The sequence below is a fragment of the Brachyhypopomus gauderio genome, chromosome 5 (assembly GCF_052324685.1).
Source record: "Brachyhypopomus gauderio isolate BG-103 chromosome 5, BGAUD_0.2, whole genome shotgun sequence".
Lineage (NCBI taxonomy): Eukaryota > Metazoa > Chordata > Actinopteri > Gymnotiformes > Hypopomidae > Brachyhypopomus > Brachyhypopomus gauderio.
In genome coordinates this window covers 21,221,719-21,249,018 of record NC_135215.1, presented here as the reverse complement: position 1 = coordinate 21,249,018, position 27,300 = coordinate 21,221,719, and positions in this window count along the sequence as shown.

Genomic DNA, 27,300 nt, shown 5'->3' with positions numbered 1-27,300 from the left:
AGAACTACTTGCAGCAGGAATTATTAAAGAGTCTCGTAGCCCCTATGCTTCCCCCATCGTTGTGGGCAGAAAGAGGAACGGCAAAATCAGGATGTGTATTGACTACAGGACGTTAAATTCCCGAATCATCCCAGATCAGTACACAGTGCTGCGCATTGATGATGCATTGGACTGCTTGACGGGCAGTAAATGGTTTTCTGTATTAGATTTAAGGAGTGGCTACTATCAGATTGGAATGGCAGAATCTGACAAAGAGAGAACCGCCTTTATATGCCCGTTGGGTTTTTTCCAATTCGAGCGCATGCCTCAAGGTATTATGGGGGCACCCGCCACCTTCCAGCGCTTAATGGAAAGGGCGGTAGGGGATATGAATCTTCTGCAGTGTCTTGTATACCTGGATGACGTGATTGTGTTTGGTAGGACTTTGGACGAGCACGAGGAGCGATTGTTCAGAGTCTTAGACCGTTTGGAAGAATATGGACTCAAAATTTCTATTGACAAGTGCCAGTTTTGCCAAGCCCAAGTGAAATATGTCGGCTATATCGTGTCAGAAGCTGGGATCGCTACTGACCCAGAAAAGATCCGGGCGGCGGCCCAGTGGAAACCGCCCACTGACTTGAAGTCCTTACAGTCTTTCCTAGGTTTTTGTGGATATTATAGACGTTTTATAGAGAACTACTCGTCTATAGTCCGCCCTTTGACTGATCTTACCAGGGGGTATCCACCTACTCAGAAGGGCAGGGCTGCCAGCAAAGACAAATCGGACTACTTTGGAAAGTCTGAGCCCTTTGGGGAACGATGGACTCCCGCCTGTATGAGAGCTTTTCAAAAAATCTTGCACTGCCTTACTAATGCTCCTGTGTTAGCCTTTGCAGATTCAACAAAACCATACGTGCTATATGTGGACGCCAGCTTGGATGGGTTAGGTGCTGTTCTTAACCAAGAATATCCCGAAGGATTGCGTCCAGTAGCTTTTGCCAGTCGTAAACTCAGCAATTCTGAACGTAATTACCCAGTACATCAGCTCGAATTTCTTGCCTTGAAGTGGGCTATTGTAGATAAATTTCATGACTACCTCTATGGTGCCCGCTGTACAGTAAGAACAGACAATAATCCTCTTACTTACGTTTTGACAACTGCCAAACTGAATGCCACAGGACAACGGTGGTTGGCTGCTCTCTCCACCTACGACTTTGGCATCCAGTACCGGCCGGGACGTGAGAATGTTGATGCCGATTTGTTATCTCGGAATGCTATAGACGGTGAAGGGTGGATACCACCATCTGCAGTGAAGGCAACATGCAAACGGGTGACTACGACCGCGACCTTAGGTAGTCCCAGTGGATTGGTAGAACCACTGGGAGCTTCACCTAATGCAATTCCAGATCTCTATGCCTATCCAACAAGGCTGGGTATTAGTTCATTAAATCGATTGAGTGAAGAGGATTTAAAAAGAGCACAGGAGTTGGATGCAGCCATCAGTCAGGTTAAAAAAGCTGTGAGTGCAGGTCAGTGGTCTATAGATGAGCTTGGCGAGTCCTCTGACCAGCCTATTGTAATTGTTCATAGAGGGGTGAGGGTACATCTAACACCCCACATGAGTACCTCTGTGGCTTCAGGTTTTTCTGTTCATATTACCGTTAACCCTAGTCCAGATCTGGCCTGTTCAGTTAATAGTCAGATGGGGACATCAGACCTTTAGAAAAGGGGGAGTGTAACTCAAAGTATAATTTCAGGTTACAAACAGTGTTAGAAAGTGCATTATATATTTACATGTGGAAAAATGTGATTAAAAAGGTAAAAGGTTCACTGTAGTTCATGCAGATTAATAGTATATTCAGTAAAAAAGTAAAAATAATAATAGTAAAAATCATAAAGTATTCTTTGTTTAAAAAGTATTTTGTCAATATTAAAACTGATGCAATCTAGAGGTACGTTTGCAGCAAGCCTGGAATTTGGGCCTTTTTTCTGTTTTTATTGGGTGGTTTAGCCATTTGTTCGGCTCCGGTATTCCTGATTGGTTGGTGGGCAGGAGAAAAAATTAGCAGCAGTATTTTTGGACGAGAGAGAGATGAGAGATAAGAGCGAGAAAACGATAGAGGTAGATGTGATTGAGTTACCTTCAAGTTGGGCAAAGTGGTTTTAGGTCCACACAGATCTGGTGTACGCGTGCATAAACTCAGTAAGCGTTTTTGCGCGTCGAGTTTTACACATTACCGCGTTGGTGGGCAACACGAACGTGTGCGAATGTTTTAGCGGTGCTAGCTAGCATTAGCTGTGTTAGCGTATAAAGTGTATGGTGTGGCGACTGGAGTTGAAGAGCAGCCCTACGTCAGCATGGGGTTTCACTGACTGCACCGAGGGAGCACCGCTACCAGGCAGACCCCCAGGCGACCGGCAAAGCTTGGTGGAGTCCCCTGTCTACGTGGGAATCCAGAAGTGCTACGCCTCTCGGATTCAGAGCCGCCTTCTCTGCGCCTCTCCGTCTTCTCCTCATCAGTCACCTCAAGGCTCGGGGTAAAGACTGTGAGTACCCAGATATCGGAAGCCAGTTATCAGGCCTGCGACTGGGGTTTATTTCTTTTATTTTACTGCCGGCTTTTGTACCTTTTGGTTTCTGAATATGGAAAGGTTATTGTTTAATGGAAATATGCATAAGTACCGTGTGGGTTATAGGCTGTGAAGTGAAGTAGATATTTTTGTGTACCCTTTATTTGTATATGTGTTTTCTTTTCCTCAACTTTTCACCTTTAGTATTGCCAGTTTTCATCGAGTGTCCATTTTCTTTGCCAAAACTACTGTCCAGGGCCGAGCGGTGTTTTTATTTTTACACCTGTTATAATAAATGGAATTATTTTTATTATTAGTGGCATCATTTCAGAGAACATATCACTACAGGACTGCATAGTCAAATTAATCACGACAGCCAAAGATATTTATTGGGAAAATTTATATCAGAACTTGGGGCCCTGTCCTACTCTGTTGGACATAGAAGGGGTTACAGCTATATATAACGAAAACAAAGACATTTCATGTAACAACTAATTCTTAGCAGCATCCTTGCGCACACCCATGCAGTTAGAATGGTACATTCGACTATGACGTTCATAGTCGACTAAGGGGTATAATCGACTATAGTCAAATCAGCGACTATTGCAGGTCACTCCTATTTGAAATTGACTCAGGCTCTCAGGTCTATAGTGTTCTCTCATATATTCCACCTTTGCGTAATCTCCTGGCACATTACCTGTGGGGCAATATCTCCTCACAACGTCAGTGGCCTGACTGTCGTATTTACTTTGATACATACCCATCCTCACTTAGAGATCGCCACACAGATAATTCTTACCACTCTCCCTGGTCCGTTACTGGGCGCTCGTCAGCACGCAGTTTTGCAATGTCGGCGGCCGACCCCTCTGGTCAAGGGTGACACTCCCCGTCACACAATTACACCCCATGTAATCACCCTGACGCCGTATGCTGCCAAAAGAGGAGTCGATCACTCAAGAAGAGATTTCTCTGTTACAAAAGTAACTGCCCCCCTGGGTATCGCTTGCTCTGCACACTATAAGGAGAGAGAGAACCTTAGACCTGTAACTTAACTTAACAAACTTTTTGAAATCACCAGGTTCCGATTTTGCAGTTCTTTTCCGGGAAATCTCGGGCGCAGAGGAAATGGTCACCTGTGGGTCCCACTCAACGCAATTTGTCTTGATGAAGTAACGCTTTCAAGAGTCTGTGCACTCAGATCTCCCTCGCAGGTGCCGTCCTCAGTCATGGAGTCCCATCTGGGGTGCCAAATTTATCATGGAAATTTGAACCTTAGTGGTGAGCAAGAACAGTCAACAGCAGTTGGGTATCAAAGTAAAATACAAAGTTTATTAAAGAAAAAAGATAGAAAAATAGAAAGATGGATCGATCCAGAGATCTCCGTTACACACACTCAAAAGCATGCTGCCCCCTCTCACACACCATAGTTTTATACTATTCAGCTACATGATTACATCATACTTCCCTTACATGAGTTAAGCATGTGGCTCACATGAGGTGAGGTCACCCCTCCCCTGCCAGGGTCCTCTGGGCAAGGCCACCTTGTTCCTCCAGTTCGCCAGGCGCCAGGCATGCTAGATATACTACCATTCTGAAAACAGACGCCCTTATCCACAGGCCCGAGACCTTCAGGACTGTCTGCATTCAACTTACGAGGAGTACTACTACAAAGAGTAGAGAGAAAGAAAGAGAGAGGGAGAGAGAAAGAGAGAGAGAGAGAGAGAGAGAGAGAGAGAGAGAGGTACTACAGGCCTGCAAAGCATACACTGATCAACGTGTCCTAAGCCTGACATATGCTTAATAAACCTTAATGAAGTGATTTCCTTTCCTCTTATTACTAATAGTGGTCAATACATATCTGAATACTTATGAATATGATTGCAGAAAGACCAAATATACATTTTGCCCTGACAATACTTTGCACAAATAACTCATCAGGCAGTGATTAAGCTGTGCCATTTTTATGAGTGATACTTCTTTGGATGAGCCTCTTAGCCTTATATGGTATTTTGAGGCATGTAATATGTTAATTCAGAAGAAGCAGGTTCTGTTGTACACATGTCTTTCATGACTTTGTTTACAACAAAAAAATGAGACATAAGGGATGAGAATATGAACATGGTATTGCAGGAGGTCCATTATTTTATATTACTTATACTTGGGTTAAGATAGCTTAAAAAAATGCAAGACACGCAACTCAGAAATACATTTGGAAATGCATCAATCAAATTAACCACCAAGGACTGGGGCTGCTAAAGGCTATTGGGAAAAATCTGAGTTACTTTATTATTCCTTTTTCTGTTTGTATGTGTTATTCCCATACCCTTTTACATGGTCTTTGGACACTCCTGATCCTCCATAATGTGGTACTTCTGAGTAGCGAATTGAAAGATGAAGTTTTCCATTCATTTAACAAAAGGATTCTTACTGATAATGGGTTATGTCATATTTCAAAATTACATTTTGTTCACATTATTTTCTTTTTAGCACTTTTTTTTTTGCAAAAAAAAAATCCCTTCATTTGTATCCCTTCATTTGATTTGAAAGCAGCAAACAGGAACTGGGAGAACAGCGGCAGCGGCCCTCTCCTGCTATCAGCCGTGCTGATCTCGGTGCCGTATGTTGCGGGTGTGGTTATGGGCGGAGCAGAGGGCCAAGCATAGCTCTCCTATTGCATATCAGCACCAACCGCAAGATACACTTGGAGAGGTGACAGACACTGATCTGAGACACTGATATATGCCCGGTGCAGCTTCGCTCTCTCTCTCTCTCTCTCTCTCTCTCTCTCTCTCTCTCTCTCTCTCTCTCTCTCCTCTCTCTCTCTCTCTCTATCTTTCTCTTCTTTTGTGTGTGAGTGTGTGGTGTGCTCTGCTCTGTGACTGCTCTGTGTGTTTATGCGTGTGTGTGTGTGTGTCTAGTGTGCACTTTTGATTGCTCTATATCTTTCGATAAAATACACACCTTCCCATTCTATGTCAACATAGAAACATATGGGAGAGACAGTGGGGGTGGGGTGAGAATGCATGAGTGAAAGACAGAATGAGTGAGAGACGAGGTTCTAATGCATCTTCTGTAAATATTAGATGAGCTTCAACATTTAATGGATGTTAAAAGCCCAAAAGCTCTAGCAATGGATTTGAGGCAGCTTCTCAAGAGAATACATGTTCCATGCTCATATTTTGCAGAAGGTTTTGATAGTCAAGATCAGCATCTCGAGATGGCTTACCTTTCTGCCAATCACATTATATGATGCTTCAGACAACAGTGTATCTATTTCTCTTTAAGTCATGTCATATCTCTGTTCTGCTTGTGGAAATACAAATGAACACATGATATTAAAACTAGATTATTAAGAGCACTAGCATGTTTGAGCTGGATCTGGAGATATGGTACCCTGTTATTGTCATTTTTTAAATGTAATATTTGCTGTAATGTTTGTTTGGCACTGAACCATTGCATTCATCTAATCATATTTGGGTGGGCAACCTGACATTTATACCTTCATGTTATACATGTTATGCTTTAATGGACCTTTTCAGTGGCTTTTATTACACTAGGTATTTCTATTTGTCCATCAGTGTGCTTGATGAATCAACATGAGCAAAACCTGATCTAATCGACTGGTGAAGCATAGACATCCCGAGGTAGCATCCTGTAGCCTCACTGGTATGGTACTGTGGAACTGACCAAAGTATAAAAGGTAGCATCAGAGGTATCTAACATCTATGTCATGACTTTGACTATTACTAGTCTGACCTTGTTCAAAGTCCATAGCTCTGAGCTACAAAATGGTTCCACCAAGAATAACCTCCTTCTGAACTGCCGTTAACACGTGAGAAACGAAAAAAAAAAACCATATGAAGAGCAGGAAAGGTACCCTAAAGCCTGCAGAGCTTTCTATTCTTGGACATCATACAAGGGCCTGCAGTTAGACATCTTACTTCACAATTTACATATGGCTACAAAGCAGCACCTCACTTGTTCTGGTGGCCTTTGATCAAATATTCTCAGAACTATCAGAAATTACATGGATTCACTTAATTTTACAATTTTTGAGTGCTTATTTAATATTTTTAACTTAATGAATAGTATGTGTGTGCTTTATAAAGATGATAGAGATCCCCGAGTTATTGTTTATTTATTTTATTTTGTTTCGTTTTATTTTTACACATCTCTCTTAGATAGTGTTTTGGTTTATATGTTGGTTTTACCCACTTTAATGTGAAATCTTTTATACTTGGAGCTGCTTCATCTGTCTTTCTGTTCAAACCCAGTGTATCAAAGAAGATACATTACGAATTATTATTTCAGTATGGAAGTTCATATAAAGTATACACTGAAACTGTTGAAATTCTGTTCAAAGTGGAAGCATCTTTATTTGACTCTTGCTTCATAGGGTAGCTGCGGCAAAGACAATCTAACATTAGTAAGAAAAATGTGATTATTGAAGTAACTAATCAGGTCTTTAACATTAATGACAAGCATGTCAGCACATTGTGAAAAAATCCACCCTAGTAACAAACTATGCAGACAACGAAGAAAGATCATTAAAGGCGATAACTACATTACAAGGAAGAGCTTACCTCATCACTCTCTCTCTCTCTCTCTCTCTCTCTCTCTCTCTCTCTCACACACACACACACGTTGTCTCTGTCTTTTTTCCTTTGCCTCCTTTCTTTCACACTCTTGACTGCTATATCAGGAATCAACTGTGGTTGCAGAGAAAAGCTCTCACTCAATGAGAAGATGCAATACAAACCATTCAAATTGATTTTATCTGAGTCTCAGGCTAAGCAGTCAGCTAAACAAGGCAATTTATTCTTGTAATAGGTGTTTAATGCTTTGTTCTTAGGGTTGTATTTGTGCTTAAGAATTTGGCTATAAAACACTTAAAAATTGTGTAAACTGATGACTTTGTTATATAGCAGTGCAACCCATGTTTTTGTTCCCACAAGGGATAATAAACAGTATCAACAAAAACAATAAAGGCCTGTCCACATAAGTTCACTTCTTAGTAATCTAATCTCACATGTGCTGCAGTCAATAAACGTCCTTGATGAGGTTTTGGTGAGGGAACAGATTTTGATCACTGTTGGAGGACAGGAACAAGGGCAAGTCAGGAAATACTTGGACAGCTGTCAGAATGGAGGATTGACCGAGGCACAATCTGTTTACAAACACATATTCACGTATGCGTGCATGCACTCACACACACACTCACACACATACGTGTGCGCCTGCATGCATGCACTCTCACACACACACGCAAACCAAAAATAGGCATGATCAGTCTGTAAAGTTCAGGACAAGTTCACTTTCATTTTCACACTGCCAGACCTTCAGATTTTTGGCCGCGTGCAAGCATATATAACACACAGGATGCGGCACAGGCGTCCCAAATCCCGAGAGACTTCGGCCTTGCACTGCATGTAATTTGGTCGTTTCGATTTGCGAAGTGACACGGCCACGTCCCTTTGCTCCACCACATGAGACCGGCCGCCTGGCCGACTGGCAGGTCACACGCTTCTTGCACACGATGTCAGTGAAAGACGGTGGTAGCGGAGTCTGTGAAAACTGAGCCCCACAGGAGGAAGAGTGTGGTGGGAAGCACTCCCTTCTTTCGGCTCGCACTTGAGAGCGGATGCCTGATGAGAGGAAGGCCATGAAAGTGGATGTTCTGCTGAGCCAAACCCCCAAAAGCCTGATTCAGGTTGTGAGGCTTTCACCTTTCGAACTCAAAGTGAAGGTCATAAGATTTCAGTTTTTTAAAAGGTCTTTAGGCTATTATTAAGCCATAAATCCAGATAATAATTATCACAACAATTTGCTTTTACACAGTGATGACTTCCTCAAGAGTTAGTGATAACTGCTTTTGTCTATGTGTTCTTGGATTTTAGTGTATGTATCTTTAACAGGTGGAATAATTCTAATTCCATCATATATTTCATAAAGAGTTTAATTGAGTTATACAAATGTTTAGCAGAAGTGAACCAGACACAAAGCCATTTGTGTGGAATGCGGAAACTGGTGCTAAGAGACAGAGGAAGGTTAATATCTGCTCATATATCACTCAAGATCTGAGGTTTGAATCTATGCATATATTTTCACTATCTGGATGCAAACCAGAATAGTGCATGGAAGCTTCATGTGATACACATTTCTCTGGTGAAAATTTGGCAGAATGTGAAAAACTGAATGTGGTGTGGAACATTTGGAGATAGTAATTGATATATTAAATGTCCACCAGGGTTGCTAAAAGGGACTACAAAAATGACATAAAAGTAATTGAATGTTAAATAAATACATTCAGAAAATTGTAAACCTTAGCATTTAATTGGGTTACATTTATGCTAAAACCAATCATTAAAACAGCAACACATTTACAACTACTTTCTATTCATTTTAGACTGTGACCTAAGCCAGTTTAAAATAAAATAACAGCCCTTTGGCCCTTCTAGAGAACATTTTCAGGATCAAAACATGCTGCTGGAACATGTAGTTTTTATTCTGTGAAGTCATCACCTATGGGACATTCATCCCATGATACTATGTAAGATAAACACTACCCAAAATACTGAACAGAGTATCAGAGGATATCAGTCTTAATCTGGCAACAACACACTGCTCACTCTGCGGTGTCTTAGCAGCCATCAACAAAGACCTGACTATTCTTCCAGGACATTAACAGTCCCCGCCCCCCTCTCCCTAACCCTGTCTCTCTCCACCCTGTCTCTCTCCACCCTGTCTTTCTCTTGCTCTCTCTACCCTATCACTCTCTCTCTCTTTCTCTCATTCTCTCTCCCACTCCTCTGTCTCCAATCTTTCAAGAAGCATTTCTCATTATCTCTGTGTCACATTAAAGTGCATGCGAGGAGATCAACAACAGCTCCTCAAGGTGAGAAGAGATTCTCCTTCCCACACATTTTACTTCTCTTACTAGTGCAGATCATATACACAACTGTGAGATGCACACACACACATACACACAGCTATTGGACAGATAGAGCATATATTGCTGTCAGTTTCCTTATGTTACATTCATACCATGAACCAGTGATACTAATTCATTCCAATGAACATCAGAGCAGTTTTTTAACTCAATAACATTAACTCTGGCTCTACCTTTTATGTTGAACCTCATGCCAGGTAGCACTAGCCTCTCTACAATCAAGAAGAAGAAAAGTCACACACACACACACACACACACACACAATACTGTATACTATTAGTATGCATAGTGAAAATAAAATCTGTACAGCACACCTATGTTCGCTTGTTGTATTGGAGAGAAACAGACACCTCAAACAAATCAGTATTCCAGTCACATAAACCTCAATGGAAATTACGTACTTACAAAATAAGGTTCAAAACGCATTGTAATTTAAAATGATAATGTGTACCTCTACTCAACTGATATGTACACCTATTAATGGAAATCATTATCAGTAATGAACAAAGGCCATAGTAAAATGTATTCTAAATAGAAAGCACCAAAACTGTAATTGCTTCGTTCTGTCAAAATACTATGTATTTATGCCCCTATAGATACATGAAAAACAGTGTGCATGCAGAAAGGTATTTTCATGAAAAGAGAAGGAACATAACTGCCATGAAGCTTACTGAAAACTTTTACCTTATTGACTTTTTTAACCTAGCATGTTTAATTTATGTTGACATTTGGGTCATTATCATTATAAAGTGCCTTTCAAGGTCCCAGTCAGAATCACACATTTATTTTCAATTTAATGTAAAATAATGATGTTTTGAGTTTTTATTACAAATGTATAATCATTAACACATATATCTATACTATATTTACCATCTTGGAGTTATTTTTTATTAATTTGTACTATTTTCTTTAAGTGTGTGTAGGCGATTTTGCCATGTCCCTCTCACAATAGTGGGAGCAACTATGAGTATAATAAGTCATTAAATTAAACAAAATTAAAATTATTTTTTTATGGTCTTATTATTATTGACAAGAACTTTCATAAATGGGTAATTCTAGTAGTTTCCAACAGATATATAATATAAATATTAAGTATTTAATACATGTCCCTCAAATCAGTGTCCACCCTGTCATTATGTTGTAACTGGCCTTTTAATGCGGTAGCTGATGTCATCTGTGACATCACGACCACCAATTTGATGATCTTCAGTGATGGCTGACACATATGACCCCTTATCAGTAAGTATTTACACCTTAATTTCACAATTTTCTTCATATTGTCTTTCTTGTTGCATGGTGTCGAGCTTAACATGTCCACCCTATCATGGAGAAATATTTTAAAATATTATTATTTTTCAAAATTTTTAAATATTGTCATATTTATTTTGAGGTCACCTTCACTACTGCTAACTCTGCTAGCTAAGGGGCCCCCATGTGCTTAGCAATTGCAAATTTTAGCTGAAAATGTCCACCCTATCATTGTCCACCCTGTCATTAATACTTCCCTGATAGGGTGGACATGGTGCATGACAGGGGGGACAGGTGGATAGTTTTTTGACAATAATGACAATAATAATGTAATAAAATAACATTATACACACCTCTTGTTAACAATAACAATTAAAGTCAGACTGCTGGTTTAAGGGTGTCCTGCATCTGTTTTAGTTATGAGTGAAAGAGGAGCTGAAATAGCAAAACGCTACCGGGAGTGCCGTGATGCTGACCCTGACAGAAGAAGACAGTATCTTGAAAAAGAGAGGGCCAGGTGGAAGAAGGACAGAGACACTAGAAAGAAAAGGGGGATTGATGAGCTGAGTGAGCGAGAGAAGAGGGCAAAAAGAAAGAAGTGGAGAGAGGCAAAAAAAGCAGCCAGAGCAAAGTCCAGGGCCATAGTTTTGCTTTTGTCAGAGACACCACCCAGCACTCCTGAAACTCAGCCCCAGCCAGGGCCCTCCAGGTTAGAAGTTGTTAAGTTAGGAAGAGATTAAGGGTTTTTCATTACATCTCAAATATAATGAGAGGAAGGTGGGAGGGGAGAGTACAGAAGGGAACAGGTGCAGAGATGGAAACCTGGCTCCTTGGCCAATGCTGCGTGCGGGCAACTTGTGTGAACATTTGGGTGTAAGGCACATTAACTCTTAGTTCTCTCTAGTTTTGTGCCCCCTATGTTTTACAGCACATACACACTTAAAGCCCAAGACCTCATGTTCTCACATACAGGTCATACATCCTCCAGGTATACCAGGCATACCTCCTCCCCACCATACACATAGTTTACATTGCCCAACACGTGGTACATTTCTGCCGACATTTTCTTTCGGAAAGTTTTAGCAATTCTGCAATTTAACCACTATAGCACTTTAAATCACCCCCCCCCCTCCCAAAAAAAACTGAAAGGTAATGAAATGAGTGCAGGAGAGGAGGGAGAAAGGTATGTACAGAAAGGTAAAGTCATGATATAAAAAATTGATATGTTTAAAGAAAATCATTATAATTATCTTTTTGTTTTCCAGACAAAGACGCAGAGGGGAAAGTATGCGAAGGAGTGCAAAGAAGAAACTGGAAATTAAGATCGCTGAATTGGAGGCAATCCTGTTGAGTAGGCCTACGCTAGATGTTTTTTGATGTTCTGTTTTGATGTTCTGTTGAGAAGCATATGTGTTCTGATGTTGGTGTATGAATTAACTGAGTACAGTTTATACCTAACTCATCCTTTTTAATGTTTTTCTGTACTTAATGAATTGCATTTGTCCACCCTGTCATGTAATTTTCCACCCTATCGTGCTGATGTCCACCCTGTCAAATTTAAGTTTAATGAAAAAAACTAAATATGTATTGAATATAAAGTAACCCTGTGTGTGATTTCCTGATGTCCAAATGATGACCAAACAAAACCATTAAAAAGTTTTGCTAGTTACATTTGTTTTTGTCATTTTATTTTAAAAACAATGAAGACCTATGGCCATCGCTGTAGATGAGCTGTAATTTTATTCTAATTTTAGTATTTCCCAAAGAATTTTCCCATTATCTGAAATGTATTAACTAGAAGGGGACACAAGACCTTTCTGAAAAGGTATGTTTTATTATAATTATTTAATAAAAAACATATAGCTGAAGCTTACATTTGTCCCTGACAGGGTGGACATATTTTGCAATATGCCCATATTTTGACATTCTGTATTTAATTTATAAAAAGTGTTTAAGCTTGACCAATATGTATTTTTAACACTCAAGGGGCAGCTTAATAACATGATTATAAAATGAAAGGGGAAATCTTACCTTTTTCTTATCGAAATTACAATGTCTCAAAGGCACTTTATAATGATAATGACCCATTTGTGTTCCTATGCAAATTATAATGTCAATGCATCATTCATAGAAATTTCATTTTATGAAGGACCATCTCCTTCTAGAAAAGATTTTTAGCTGTTGACATAGCCCATTACAGTCACAGGTTTTTCTTTCTCAGAACATCCATTTTATTGACAGTTCATAGGATGTCATAGAAAAATCTTTCATCAATTTCATAAGTGAACAGGTTATTTATGTAAGCCCAAATTTATAAACAGTCTGTCTGTACAGGATAATTCCTTAAAGCTTCATGTGTGTACTAGAAGGTATATTATACCACCAATGCCATTACCATTAGGCACATAAAAACTGTATTCAATGTGGTGTGGTTTTTAACATCATTGGTTTCATAGCCATGCTCACAGATTTAGAATTGCTCCATCAGGGCCCAATAATGCAGAACTATTTGATTACAAATCTTTTCACAGAATTAAAGTAATTATTGGTTTTGCCTATTTATTCTGTGGGTTTCACTTGATTAATCAGAATCCTTAATAAGAAAGTTTATCCATCAATTAGTAACGTCAAGTCACTTTCAAAATTACATTTCCAGCATTGTTACCATCTGTTAAATATATCTAGGTTAGGCAGGTTAACGGGCCTAGGTTAACTACTGTATGGCTCAACAATCCAACCATTCCCCACAACACAACCATCCTGACTGAAATAAAGGGATATCCAGGGTGAGGGAACAGCTAACCGTCTCCATAACAAGACGGTAACGTCACAACGGCGCAAGTCAAGTACGCATAGCTAATCTGGCCCCGATTTATAACTTGAAATTAGAATCAGGATTGCACGAATCTGGAGTGAACTAGTATGCTAATTGGGACTATTCCCAATAAACCATGATGGTATTAGCTCTCTACGTGGATATCTCTGTGGAGTAATATATTTTACAGCACTAAAACTGTAACGGTAGCCTATAGACAATATTATTCCATTGCGTAATTGTTGAACTGGAAATTACTCTGAAAATATCTAACCCCCAACGCTCCCAAACAACAACAAACTAAAAATATCACATAGGTGGTCAAACCACCTTAAAGCCTAGGAAGAATATGCCATGCTTGTCTATCTGTATAAATCTGTAAAGGCCGAGAAGAGAAGAAGATCGCGCAGTGTGGTTTGCCCAGCCACGTGTAATTCGACACTAGCGGATCCCGTCACTTGGCGAGTCATCAGTAGGCAGTGAACTGCGCTCAGCCTCAGAGGCAGTCTGGTGTGCGATTGCGATCGATGGAAACTTACAAGCGGATGGGGTCGGCCTCTTAATAAAAGCTTTAATTAAGGATCTGTGGATTGCACTTCTCGCGCCACGTTTCAATCAACAAACAACTAACCTGAACCATTCAGGAATTAAACTGTGCGAGATTTATTAAATTGACGTGAGGTTAGTCTGGAGTCTGCAGGTAGTCTACTGCAAGGTAGGATTTTGTTTGGCTCACATACAGTCACTCTCCATACAGACAGCACAGACAAATTCCATGGAAACCTAATGTATTAGTTCCAAATACTTTCCCAAAATCTTTCTTGGAAGTATTATTTATTTTCATCAAACGATTTATAGAACGAGATATCAAGCCATAAAACGTGATGCAGAACTTTCTTTCTGTCCAGAAATATTGGGGACACATCTGCATTTGTAAATGAACTTCTATTGCCATTTTTCCCACCCAACCACTGCCATTATGACTGTCATAGGACGCGTAAGTTATGGACTCCTAAGAATGCATTTTCGTCTCAAAATAGCCTGGATTTAATTTATATGTAAATGCATTCCTTGTACATTATTTGTCAGCAAATTATTGGTCGAATTGAGACATGAAGGGGTGGGGGTAGCGCGAGGCAGGTAGGCGGCGCCGGCTCTCGGCGTGAGTGGGGAGAGAAAGCGGGCCAGGGAAAAGTCCGCGTGAACGCACGAGCCCCAGAGGAACGTTTAATGGGTTTGAAATATAAAACCAATCTCTTACCCTCAAATTAAACATTCAGATTCCTTTAGCTTTGCGGAGAAGAGGAGGAAAGGGGGATTAACAGAGCTATTGGTTTTGTGATATTCCTTTACTATTGGTTTTGTGAAAGGAGAGACAATGGCTTCATTATGATAAGAAATGTGTTTGCTTGTGAAGTTGGGATGGTGCAGAGGCAAATGAATAAGGGAAAATAATAATGAGCTTGATACAGAAATTTAATAAATCTTAAATATTCAAATTTAAGATTTACACTGAAGTTCCATGCTACCTGGCTGTGTTTTAGGACAAAACAGAACAGTTTTGAAAAACAAGCAACCAAAAATATATATTAGATATCTGTAGGTTGAACTACTGTATATCCAAAGTTATCAATAAACAATTCTATATTTGAAATTGTTAATCTTACAAAAAAAATCTTTTTCCATTTTTTGTATGTTTTACACAAAAAAAACTATATGTATGATCAAAAGGTTTAAAAACAACCAGAAGTGAGATAATCAGTTATGACAGGACATGCATATTTCAAACTCATACTGATAATATTTTGCATTAATGTAAACAGGCAACATTAGTCTTGAATCAGAGAGCGGTGCCTGGATCTCAATCTGATTAGCTAAACAAGCAAACTCAGATTAATTGAAGTTATCTTAAATGTCACTGCAAGAGTCTCCAAATGTCAGTGCACTGAGGCAGATTTCAGTCATGAACTGATGATAATTTAAGCTTTGCTTCACTTAGGGTTTCTACTGTAATGTGTATGCATATATTTGCATTTGTATGCAAAATGTTTAAGTTAGTAAGCTTAAGTGTATTGCCTGATTATCATATTGGAAAATTCGTCTTAAGCTTTTGTAGATGTTTTGCCTAATGCAGAAGTTTTATTAAATGTATCACAAGTTGCCCTTCACCAGTGGCAGCAAAATATCTCCAATCCTTAATGCTCCAATCACTGTTGTTTTACATTTTGTATACAGTTCCTTTGTTTTCCTTTATTTTTGCCAAACTTCCCATTGGGCAATTTGGCTACACAGTTGTACCTTTGGCATATTTGTCCATAGCAAATAGTTCTGATCTTCACCTTGCTGTTGTCTGTCAAACTGTAATTGTGCAGTCATATTTTTTTCTGGGGAGCGGTTTTGTTGTTATGGGTGAGTCACGCTCCCTTTACCTGGCCTTGGTTCTGTGCTGTCTCTTTCTGACAGCTGACCTGATGCACTTTGACACTGGCTGTAGCAACATTTGTTCATAGATCCTTCAGTGTTAGCCGGGGGGTCCTCAGAAAATTCATTAAGCATTGTACGATCAGTGGAATTTAGTGAAAAAAGCAGACCTATGTATATCGGCAGTTGTACAAAAACTACAGACATTTGTAAATCATCATTTATGAATATTCTGGATAGTGGAAAAGTGCATGGACGCAGTTCTTCTACAGGCCTCTGAAAGCTGTATTGGCATGATGCCGCTAACATGTGATGTAGCTACATAAAAGGCCAGGTGCTCTCAAACAATGCTTTAATTTCTTGATTGTGTTTTGGAGTACCTGCCTTTAATTTCAGGTTATTCATGAAGCTGATTAAATGGCAGAGCTAGAATTGTACCCATCTAAGAAATAAATGGGGAAAAAATGCATTTCAGTTAATGGTCTTAAAAAAGACTGCAACAATTTTTAAAAATGTTTCAATTCTTTATCGCATTTAGCCTATTTAGATTTGGCTGGATTAATCCAAGTTTTCAAAGAATATCAGAAAAGGAAAAATTGTGTGGTATACTGTGATGTGATGGAGCGAGTAGAGGGAAAACTCAAATGTTAAGAAGAGCAAGATTTGTTATGGGCAAATCTAACGGAATGGTCATTAACAAGGTCAAAGACAAAGACACAAAACCAACACATATGATTTAGTAGACATGCTAAGCAAACCGAATAAACTTTACCCTAGACAAAAGCACAAACACCTGGGCAGTATACAAAAGAAAGACTAGCAAAACATGATATCAAATACAGTTTAAATACACAGAAAATCAGGGACACCTGAAATCAATTACAAAGGGTGGGGTTACAAAATACCAGGTGGTGAAAATCAGAATGAAAACAAAAGCACATGGAACATGACAACAGATATTGTCACCGCCAGACGTGATAAATACATGGCAGTCTGGAGGTGAATTTTCAGAATGTTCACACTATGTACTATAAATATAATAATAAATATAAGTATCGATCTCAAACAATTAAAAAATTTAAACATATTAAAGCTTATTAGGTCACAGTCAGTTTCTGATTAAACAAACTGTGATGTTTCTATGCAATTCAGCATCAACAAATTACTAGATTCCCTGTCAACACATTCCTGAAGTCCTTCCAACACTGACAGTGCAGCATCTCACATCAAAGAGGCAGAGCATTGCAATTAAAACAAAAAAATTTTAGAGACAATTTTGATCAATTCACAGAACCAAACAGATCAATTCACAAGAACCAAACAGATGGGAATGTAATAATACATTGATTTACACCTACGTAAGGTTTTTGGACTAGTCCCTCGAGGACCCACACTTTCATGGTGATCTCTGTCTGCACAACACACCCAGGCCTTTTTCAGGAGAAGCTGCTGCCTCACAGTAGCCATGTGCTGCTCGCTTCTCCAGGGTGGTGCTGTCACATCTCTTCCCGTGGCTGGGAAAGAAATCTGGTTTGACTCCGTCTGGTTTGCCCCATATTCCTCCAGGGTCTGTATTAAAAAGCCATTGTGCCCACTGCTGACAGAAATACGTTTATCGGGAATCGGGTCGCATTTCGGGTGACAGCTGGGGACCACAAGCCGCCTCGCCACAGGCGTTCGATTAGACGCTGCTACACAGTGGCGCTGGTCAGCCAGTGCACAGGATGTGTTCCAGACTGCCAGCTGACCAGAGACTGTGAAAGACTGTGGGATCCAGGTTTAGGTGCTAACTTTAGGTGCTAAGTGTACTAATAAAGTGAAGTATAACAAAGTACCAGTCAATACAATGTTGTTGTTATTTTGGGCAAATTACGTTCTTGTTTAAAACAAAGAAATAAAGAAACAATTCACCAGTTAGTTATTCATTCTATATTATTTATTTACATAGAATTAATTATTAATTTTATATTTTTTTGAATACTGAACAGCCTGCTCTTTCTTGCACATCCCCCTCTCTTTTCCTCCATGCCCCCAGCCTCCGGTCTCTGACATCTGCTTGCACACTGTAGGAGTGGGGATTGGTAAAGCAGTGAGAACTGTCAAAACACTGGATTGGAGGATAAATGTGACAGTCTCTCAAGAACTTAACAAGAAAAAAAAACATGTGTTTTTTTTTTCTTGTAGTGTCTAAGCATGCGTGCATGGGAGGTGTGTGTGTGAGTGAGTGTGTGGGTGTCCTGGGGAGGGTCTGTGTGTGGACACTTCTTGTTCCACTCTCTATCACAGAAATGTATAGACAATATCTATGCAATTACGTTTGCAATTATTACTTTTTATCTTGGTTATTCCTTTTATGTGATACAGCTTATTTGCTGAAATATCTATTTCCATTCCACTGAATCTCACCTGGTGGTGGAACCCAAGTGTACCCATCCTAAAGCCCAGAACTATATTTAAAATCAAATCGAAATGTTTCTTAGACTGACATCTTTTTTGATAAGACTCAGCACCCCAATCTCTCCATCCTGCTGATAGGCGTCCCGCTATGTTGCTCAGATTGCCTGAGCACTTCCTTCGACAGCTTCTCCCCCTCAGTTTGCAGTTTCTCACTGAGGCTTATCACTACTTCCTCTGCTGTATCCTTTCACCAACTCTGATGAAATGTTAACAATATAGGTGCAAAATCGTCCCACTGTGGTATCTGGGTTATCAACTTTAGGTGTTCCCAAATTTACCTTAGCTCAATTAAAAAAATTTCATACATATCTCCTTGTGTATATTTGAATTCTTAACATGATTTCTGCAGTTACCATTTCCAATGTGGTTTGTTTAGGGTGCAACAAGAACTAATGCTTTGTTAATTCACAGTTTTTGAAAAGACTAAATGGACTTCTGCTACAAAGGCACAAACAATGTAGCACTGCACAACTATTGGAGACCATATCATTCTGGTTAATATTAACAATTAATGGAGCTGTAAAAGAGAGGGCATCTCAAGGTACGGCCCATCCTCGTCCGGCTGTGAGAATCAATATTACAAGCTCGTTACAGTGATTAATTTTTCCCCTTGTCCCAGTATCATCTCATCAACTGTGTCCCTGCCATGTGATCTCTATCATGCCCTGTGTGCTGATTGTTTATAATTTTTTTTAAGTGTCTGTTTTTATGGATATTTATTACAGTCCCAGAAATTCCCTTCCTTCTCTGGCTTCTTCTCCCCCTTCTCCACTCGCAGCATAGTTCCCATGGTGTCCACCACAATCCTGTTTGAGCCTGGACATGGTAAAGGCTATTCAGAAGGAACATGTCTTATCTCTGAGATCAGATTTGGACCCAAAGGAATGAAAAATCTGTTGCGTGAATGAAAATGTAGAGGAGTGATTTGAGGTGTGGGTGTTGAGGGGTGTGTGTGTGTGTGGGTGTGGGTGTGTGTGTGTGAATATGGGTGTGTGTGCGTATGTTTGCGTGCACACACTTTCTTCCGCCTGAGTGGCTGCCAGATCTGACAGCAGAGCTTCCCAGAATTCCCGAGGGATAGAACTCCAGAGGTTGGAGGTTCTGGTTGCTATGTGAACCGCACGGAACAATCTGCGCAATGCAAAGGGAGCTATTACTCATCTTGCTTGCTCTTCTGTGTGCAGCAGGGCAAACATGTTAGGCTTTAAGCCTCAGGTGTATGGCCAACATGCATGAGAAATCCAGCATGAATGCCAGTCGTTTAATATTAACAAAAGGATAATTGGCTGATTGGGCATGTTTTGTCTAGACTGAAGCTATTATTGACACTTTCAACTTTAGATAAATGGGCGTGTAAAGGAGAAGGTTATTGTTTTGGGTCATTACTTTCATGGCTTAACATACAGACATATCATGGGGTGTAATGATTGTCCCCTGAATCTGCACCTTAAGTGGCTGTAAGATGAGAAATGAGAAAGAATCCACGAGGAGCTCCCATTAGACCTCTCTCACACAGACAAGATACCTTCACTCTTCCTATCTTCCTTGTTTGATAAGGGCTTTTTTGACCTGTAGTAGTCAATAGGATTTAACCTTTACCACTACATCAGGGTTTAACGTTCTTGAGTGGACCCGATAAAGCAGTTTAATTCCCCGATGGCCTTGTCCACTCTTCAGTAAGCTCAAATGCCGTGAATAAATTCGCTTCTGATGTAGGCCCGTAACCCAGCCCCTCCCTGGGTCACTCACCTGTATAATTACATATCGACAAAAGGCAAAATTGATTGCGAGAAGTGAAAGTGTGCAAACCAGGTACAATGTTTGTTTATGTCCTGACCACTTTGTCTTCAAAAGAGGTGGAGGTGAGGGGCTGCGCTTGTGTGCTATGGAGTGTCTGTTCTGCGGTCAGGGCCCTGCGAACACAAGCATCAATGACTCACATTCACATTCCTAATTCCTATTACTGCTCATAACGGTCCAGTGGAGCAGCTTACCACTGCTGTATCTGACTTTTTACAGTACAAGCCTTATCACCCCCCCCCCCCCCCCAACACACACACACACACACACAAACGCACATGCACTCCTACTGTTAGTCTTACCAGATGTAATGAACTTCGGAGTGACCATAGCAACCTCTGCTATCCATCTCATTTTGAGAGTTGATGTGGTGTTCCTGCCAGTGCTGTTGGACTACACTTTACTGCTTGTCATCATGCCTAAACTAGAACAGGAGGTAATGAGGCTTTCATTAAGCAGACGAACTCCTGTGGTGACAGAGTTGTTGATCTCTTGAAGGTTATAAATACCTTGATAAGCTTATATGTTGATATATTGATGTATGCTTTGATATATTTGATATTGTGTCTAACTCACAACATACATGGAAATGCATGGAAATTACATAAAATGTGAATATGTACATATGTCTAAGTCAACTGCATATACAAATACCCTACGTTTGTTGCAATATTAACAAGGTTGTGACTTTAATAACTTAAATGGGAAAATCTGGATCACAGTGTCCTTTATGTGTCCTTCTACAGCAATCCTATAGTAGGAGATTGGAGACAATTAGTCATGCATTTGCACGCACACACACATATCCCAAGGTGACATCTGAAGCAAAAACATTTGCTAATGGGAAGGGATTTTTCCAATTATTGTTATCTAAGGACTTTATGCTTTTCATTCAGATCTTCATGTGATCACTAATTAAACCATTCGGCAATTCAGTGATTTTTAAGTTGTATTTATTGCTTGTGGTAAAACAAACTTGAAATAAAATTCTGTGAGGAGTGATTAACTGTAAATGTAAGGTGTCAAGAGTACTCATTATGTTCTCTGAAATATTAAAAACCTTGTAATCATTCACTGGACCCCCACGCTATCACAAATCAGTTCCAGGAGAAAAATGAAGTAAAATAAATAAAAGAAATTAAAAGAAATTAGCCTAGCTAATTTCTACGGAGAAAGCAAGAAGTAAGCTAAGTAAGAGAAACAGAGAGAGGTAGCGAGGGAGAGAGAGAGAGAGAGAGAGAGAGAGAGAGAGAGAGGTATTCAGCAATGAGGTGCATCACAGAGGTTCCCCAAGGCTAAATCATTCATCCACAACTTTTCCAATTCACTCTTGTTTGAGCAGGTGCATGAGCACTGCTGTACTTCTAAGTAAATTTTCTTGTGTAGACCTATTTGATCACAAATTATTAAATTACTATTGTCACGTTATGGTCCCCGAACCCTTCCTTTGGGGCGTGTGTTAACGTTGTCTGCGTCAGTGTATCTCCGTGGGTGCGGGTGCGTCTTGTAATTATCCGTCTCACCTGTGGCTCGTCTCGTCATCACGTGGGGTTGATGTGGTCTGTCTATTTAATGTGCGTTCGCACAGTGTCTTGTGCTCGTCGTTGTCTAAAGTCTGCACGTTGTGTGTGCGTTGTCTATGTTTTTCGTGCGCTATTGCGCAATAACTGTTACACAATAAAACGTAACCGTGAGTGAACCAGCGGACTCGTGTCTCGTCCGTCAGCCGCCTCCCGCGTTACAACTATAATGAATACTAATAGATATTATTCATTTAGTATGTTAATACATTTAGTATGTTAACATAATTTAGTATGTTAATAAGTCATATATGTTAATAAGTCATATTAAGTCATATATTTATTGTATTCACTGTAGAAAACATAGCATTTCTCTTTGGATATTAAATATGTACCCGTATTAGATGTATGTAATTAGCTAACCTTATCTTGCCAAATGCTAAAGTAGCAGGTTATAAGAATGACCAGTCCTCTGTAAAACAGATACTGCAAACCAGAGTTTTCTGTGGACATTTGAAGATCTCAAAGATCTTCAACTCTTGTGAAGATGTGTCATGGCGGTGCATGAGGGAGTGTGAGGCACAGACACATGTTGGAGTGTATGGAAGTCTAATAAAGGACATCCAAACAAGGACCAACAATGACGGTTACAACTAACTGGATTTCATAAGGGGGAAAATCAAAGGTTAAGTGAAGCACAGGCGTCGGGGCTAAGTGAGAGAACATGATCCTGTATGGGGCGTGATTACAAATAAGAAAATGCAAAACAGGACGGAAGGGCGAAATCAAAAACAAACGGAGCAACAATGTTAGTGAAAGGGGGATGTTGTTAGTGAAGATGGACCCTACTTTTCTCCTTTTGTAAGGAGACAAGATTTGTTTCACTGTAACATTATGCTAATGACACCCTACCCCATAAGTTGGATTGGTTCCTTAGGTTTGTGTCGTACAAAATCTGTTCAGTTTTTTGTCTGAATCTGTTTTTCTGAGTCCTTAATACACAACAGTTCCGATGGTGAGTAGCATATGAAAACATCACACGGATATGTTAACAAGGCTAATTACATGATCTTCTCTCTTTCAGCTGTGTTATGGGATACAGGACTTACTTTCTCATTTAGTCTTCCTTTTCTTGTTTTTATCCCTGCACTCATATCTCACTGATAACTCTCACACACTAGCCCTCTCTGACATTCAAGGGGTCACCCTCTACACCATTCATCAAAGTGCAGTTTGGACCACAGGCCCATTACTGGGTGATGGAGAAGAGCAGTGAAGCAGGCATGCCGACATCATGCTGTTACCAGGCACAGTGGTGCTGCTGGACTTCTCAGATATGTCAGTATGAAACCTGGACCGACAGTGACCTGTCATCCCAAAATATCCAGACAACAGCGATCCCATGGCCAGAAACAAGTACAGCACAGCTAACACAAACTGTGACATTCGGTGTTCAGAGTGACTCTCTGTACCATTGGTGAAATGGAAGGAAACACTGAAAGACACACAAAGTACTGAAAGAAATGGAAGGAAACACTGAAAAAATGCAGCACGCGTTGCTTTTGACAGTTCAACTGTTCTATTTCCTGACTGCTGGAAAGCTTGATCCGGTACAAATGGCCCTATTTAAAGTGACCTGGGTCTAGTTTCTTCTCCCTCAGTGCACTTTCATGGATTCAAATTATTTGCTGACAGTCATTAAGGGATGGAATGAAGGGAAACAGTAACAGGATTGTCCAACTCTTTCAGTAAAAACAGTGATGGATGTATTTTTTTATTATGATATTTAGTTTGTGAGGCACCTACCCTGATTTCCTGTAATTTGAAAAAAAAAAATTATGGAGGGGTCTACTAATACTGCAAGGCAAAGTTAATAATAAGAGATGGACATTAGCAAATGAAGGTGGACATAAGTGAACTGCCTTGCAAGTAAATCCACATGATGACTTCTTCAATCATATACAGCATGTTGGATAAATAAAAGGCACAATTCAGCCAGATTATTAAAAATATGAAGCTCTTTGACATGCTCTTTCAATGAAATCAATACTCAACCATTCCCAGCATGCCCTGTACCGCTGTACTGTACAACAGCGCAGTCACCTTTACCATGTCCTGCTGAGACCTGTTGAGTCAGGTTCAGAGTTGTATTTGCTGCTGAATGGTAGACTCAGGAGTGTTTACTGCCGCCTGCCTATCTGTTCCCCCGTTGTTTCATCTTTCCGCTAAGTGAATCGCTGAGACAAACGTAACAAGATGGGCCCATGCAGAGAGACAGAGCAGAAGGAATGGGTGGGGAAGGAGCCACTCTGAGGAGAGCTCAGGTAAGCACAGGGGAAAACTGAGTCAGTCTGGCTGAGACCTCATTGTGTTTCAGCATAATGGCAAACATGGCTCACTGATCCTACAAGCAATCAGAAAAAAAATCTGAATGCAAATATAGAGTATTTGAGATATAATAGCTCAACTATTGATAGTGTCAACTGAGTGCAGCCCCGTCGACAGGGGGGGGACAACCGGGTTTGTTGTCCCGGGCCCTAGGGCCAGGGGGGCCCATCAAAGAGCCCAGCAATTTATTTTTTATTTAAAGTCTATAATTTTTAAATAATCTTGAAATCTTTCATTATTATAAAATTATGTACTCATAATAAGCTCAATGGCTCAAATATATATGTTTTTTACCTATCAGCATATTTTCCATTAAGTGCATACACCCCCGCCTCGCACTAGAAAATGGTTTGATCCAGCACCGACTGTAGCCGGCCGGTATCCGCCCAACAGCGGGAAATACAGTGGTGGATAGTTAAAGTAAATACAGAAGTCTGGAGCGCAGAAAAGAAAGGAAAAACATTTACCTGACGAATTTTAAAGTTGCATTGTGTTCCAGGTTTGAAAAGTGCTGGAATTTAGGGTAAAGTACTTGAAAATGCTTGAAATTGTAACTACTTTGTTTCACAACAAATAGCTGTCTGACTGAACAGTTCTCGTGAAGACGTTAAGATTGGGCGTTTTGAAAATAAGCAACCATTAAATAATGTGATAAAAAGCGAATTATTTCTAATCATTTCGAGTATATGTATAAATATTTAAGTACACGTGCTTTAATTCCACCTTATAAAGGCATATGAACCCTACAAACATGACTTTGTTCATTGCGCTGAAGCGCGGCGCGCGCGAAGTTACAAAATTCGAGAGGTGCACGACCTCATTTTCGCGCGAACCCTCGCGCTGGGGGGGGGGCGGGGGTACATGAATCTTTCTTGTCCCGGGCCCCAGCAAGACTGTCAACGGGCCTGACTGAGTGTCATATGTGTAGTGCAAGTATCTCTGTCAAGAGGAAAGTAGGGTTTGTGAGGTGGAAGGAAAACCTGTGTTCAGTGTAAAGTAGGGTTTGTTAAGAGGTAGAAGGTAGACCTGTCTTCAGTGTAAAGTAGGGTTTGTTAAGAGATGGAAGGTAGACCTGTCTACAGTGTAAAATTATGTGCTAATGTTACCAAGAGTGCTCAGCCTCCATTCAACAATGCTTTCAGCTTAGAACAATTCTGTTACAGCTGACTTGTTTCAAAACTTCAACAAAACCAAATTCCCTCAGGCCATGTAATTAAGAAAAATTTAATACACTGCACTGAATCAGGACAACATTACCACATTCTATCAAACAAGTATAAAAACAAAGTATAAAACAATCACAGACAGTAATGTATCCCAGTGCACAAAAGCTAAAGCAGACACAAGCTGTTCACTATTACCTCATTTCCCCTAGATCAGGGGTGGCCAACCCGCGGCTCGCGAGCCGCATGCCCGCAGGCTCTTTACCTGGTTTCATGCGGCTCCCCAGCCGGTCCGCGGGCTCACCTGCACAAACGGGGCGACACACTGCTACATTTTCGTGGTGCGCGATTAGTTTACAAGCCTAGCGAGCCACTAATACTTTTAAAACTGGCGTAGTGGAAAACATGCATTTGACTGTCTTCACAGCTAATAATTTACACTCGCCACCCCCCCCCCCCCCCCCCCCCCCCCCCCCCCGCTCAACAGATTACACTCGCCCATGTACGATGTGGCTCTTTGCCGTAACACAGTAAGAAAAGTGGCTCTTGGTCTATGACGGGTTGGCCACCCCTGCCCTAGATTATTATTTTTTTTCCACAGGCAGTACCAAGTGAACTAATGTTCCATTCTGGGGCCTGAGAAGCTCTGGCTTCCTGGCCTGTTTCGATGCATAGAAATGAGCTCTGTTCATGAAAGGTCTGAAAACGTTACTGAGATGGAGACGGTTTGGTCAGTGTTTTCTCCAGCTAGCTGAAACCCAAGCTCAGAGCCCAGTGAGGGTTTCATCTGGCTGAAGTATGCCATGCACACAGAGTCTTATATGCTGTCATGGTAACTGACCTCGACCGCTTGGTTCGCACAGATTTAAACCGGCCTGCTAGAAGATTTTGGAACAACCCCCCACCACCCAGAGCAGATTGTAGTTATAGCAGAGATGTTTTTAAAAGTCTCTGTAAGTTTCTCTCTATATAAGTGTCTGTAGGTCTCTCTCTCTCTCTCTCTCTCTCTCTCTCTCTCTCTCTCTCTCTCTCTCTATGTATCTATGTGTGTGTATCTCTATATATGTCTCTGTAAGTTTCTCTCTATATATGTGTATCTGTACATTTCTCTCTATGTATGTGTATCTGTAAGTTTCCCTCTATACAAGAGTGCCTGTATGTTTCCCTCTACAGATGGGTCTCTGTAAGTTTCTCTCTATATAAGTCTCTCGCTAGCTTTTTATATAATTTCCTTTGCAGGCTTCTCTGGTTCTTTAAAAGTTTCTCTCTACCTTGCAGGCAGATTTTGGAACATGATTTATTGAGTTAAACACTTTGGCCTTATTACACATGATTACAGTTTCACTCAGTCATGGGTCTTTCAAAATCCTAAAAAGGAAATCCAGCCTTTAGCAACAAACAACTTTATTAAATTACTTAATTAGTTCAGCCAAAACAATAAACTGAAGAATGCCGTTGTCTTCACAACTGATGCAATATAATTTTAATTACTTAATTATTTAATGAAAAACACACTGCAAAGGTTGCAACATGCTTTTTATCTGTTTAATTGCACAAATGAACATGAACAACATTAGATAGAACAGCATTGGTTTACCAAAAGAGTGCTCAAGTCTAGCTATCATGATCCATTGCTCTGCAGAGTCCCAACCCTACTCGAAAATACCAACCTTTGATGTTAACTTGCTAATTGAACCAGATCAGGCATGTTAGATTAAGGTCGAAACTAAACTGTCTTTGTTTGAAATAGCCTACTGCATACTGCATTTAGCACATACTGTATACTTGCATACTGCATAGTGGTCCCCGTCTGACTCAGCCCTCCTCCCCTGTGTTGTGCTGTCATTTCCATAGTTTTGTCTTTGTTAGGTTTCCCTTGTCACACCCTCTGTTTTTGATTCCCCACCCAGTATTAGTGATGTCAGCTGTTTCGGGTTTGTTTGTGTAATTAGTTTGAGTCTTATTCCCTGTGTATTCTTTTCTTCGTTG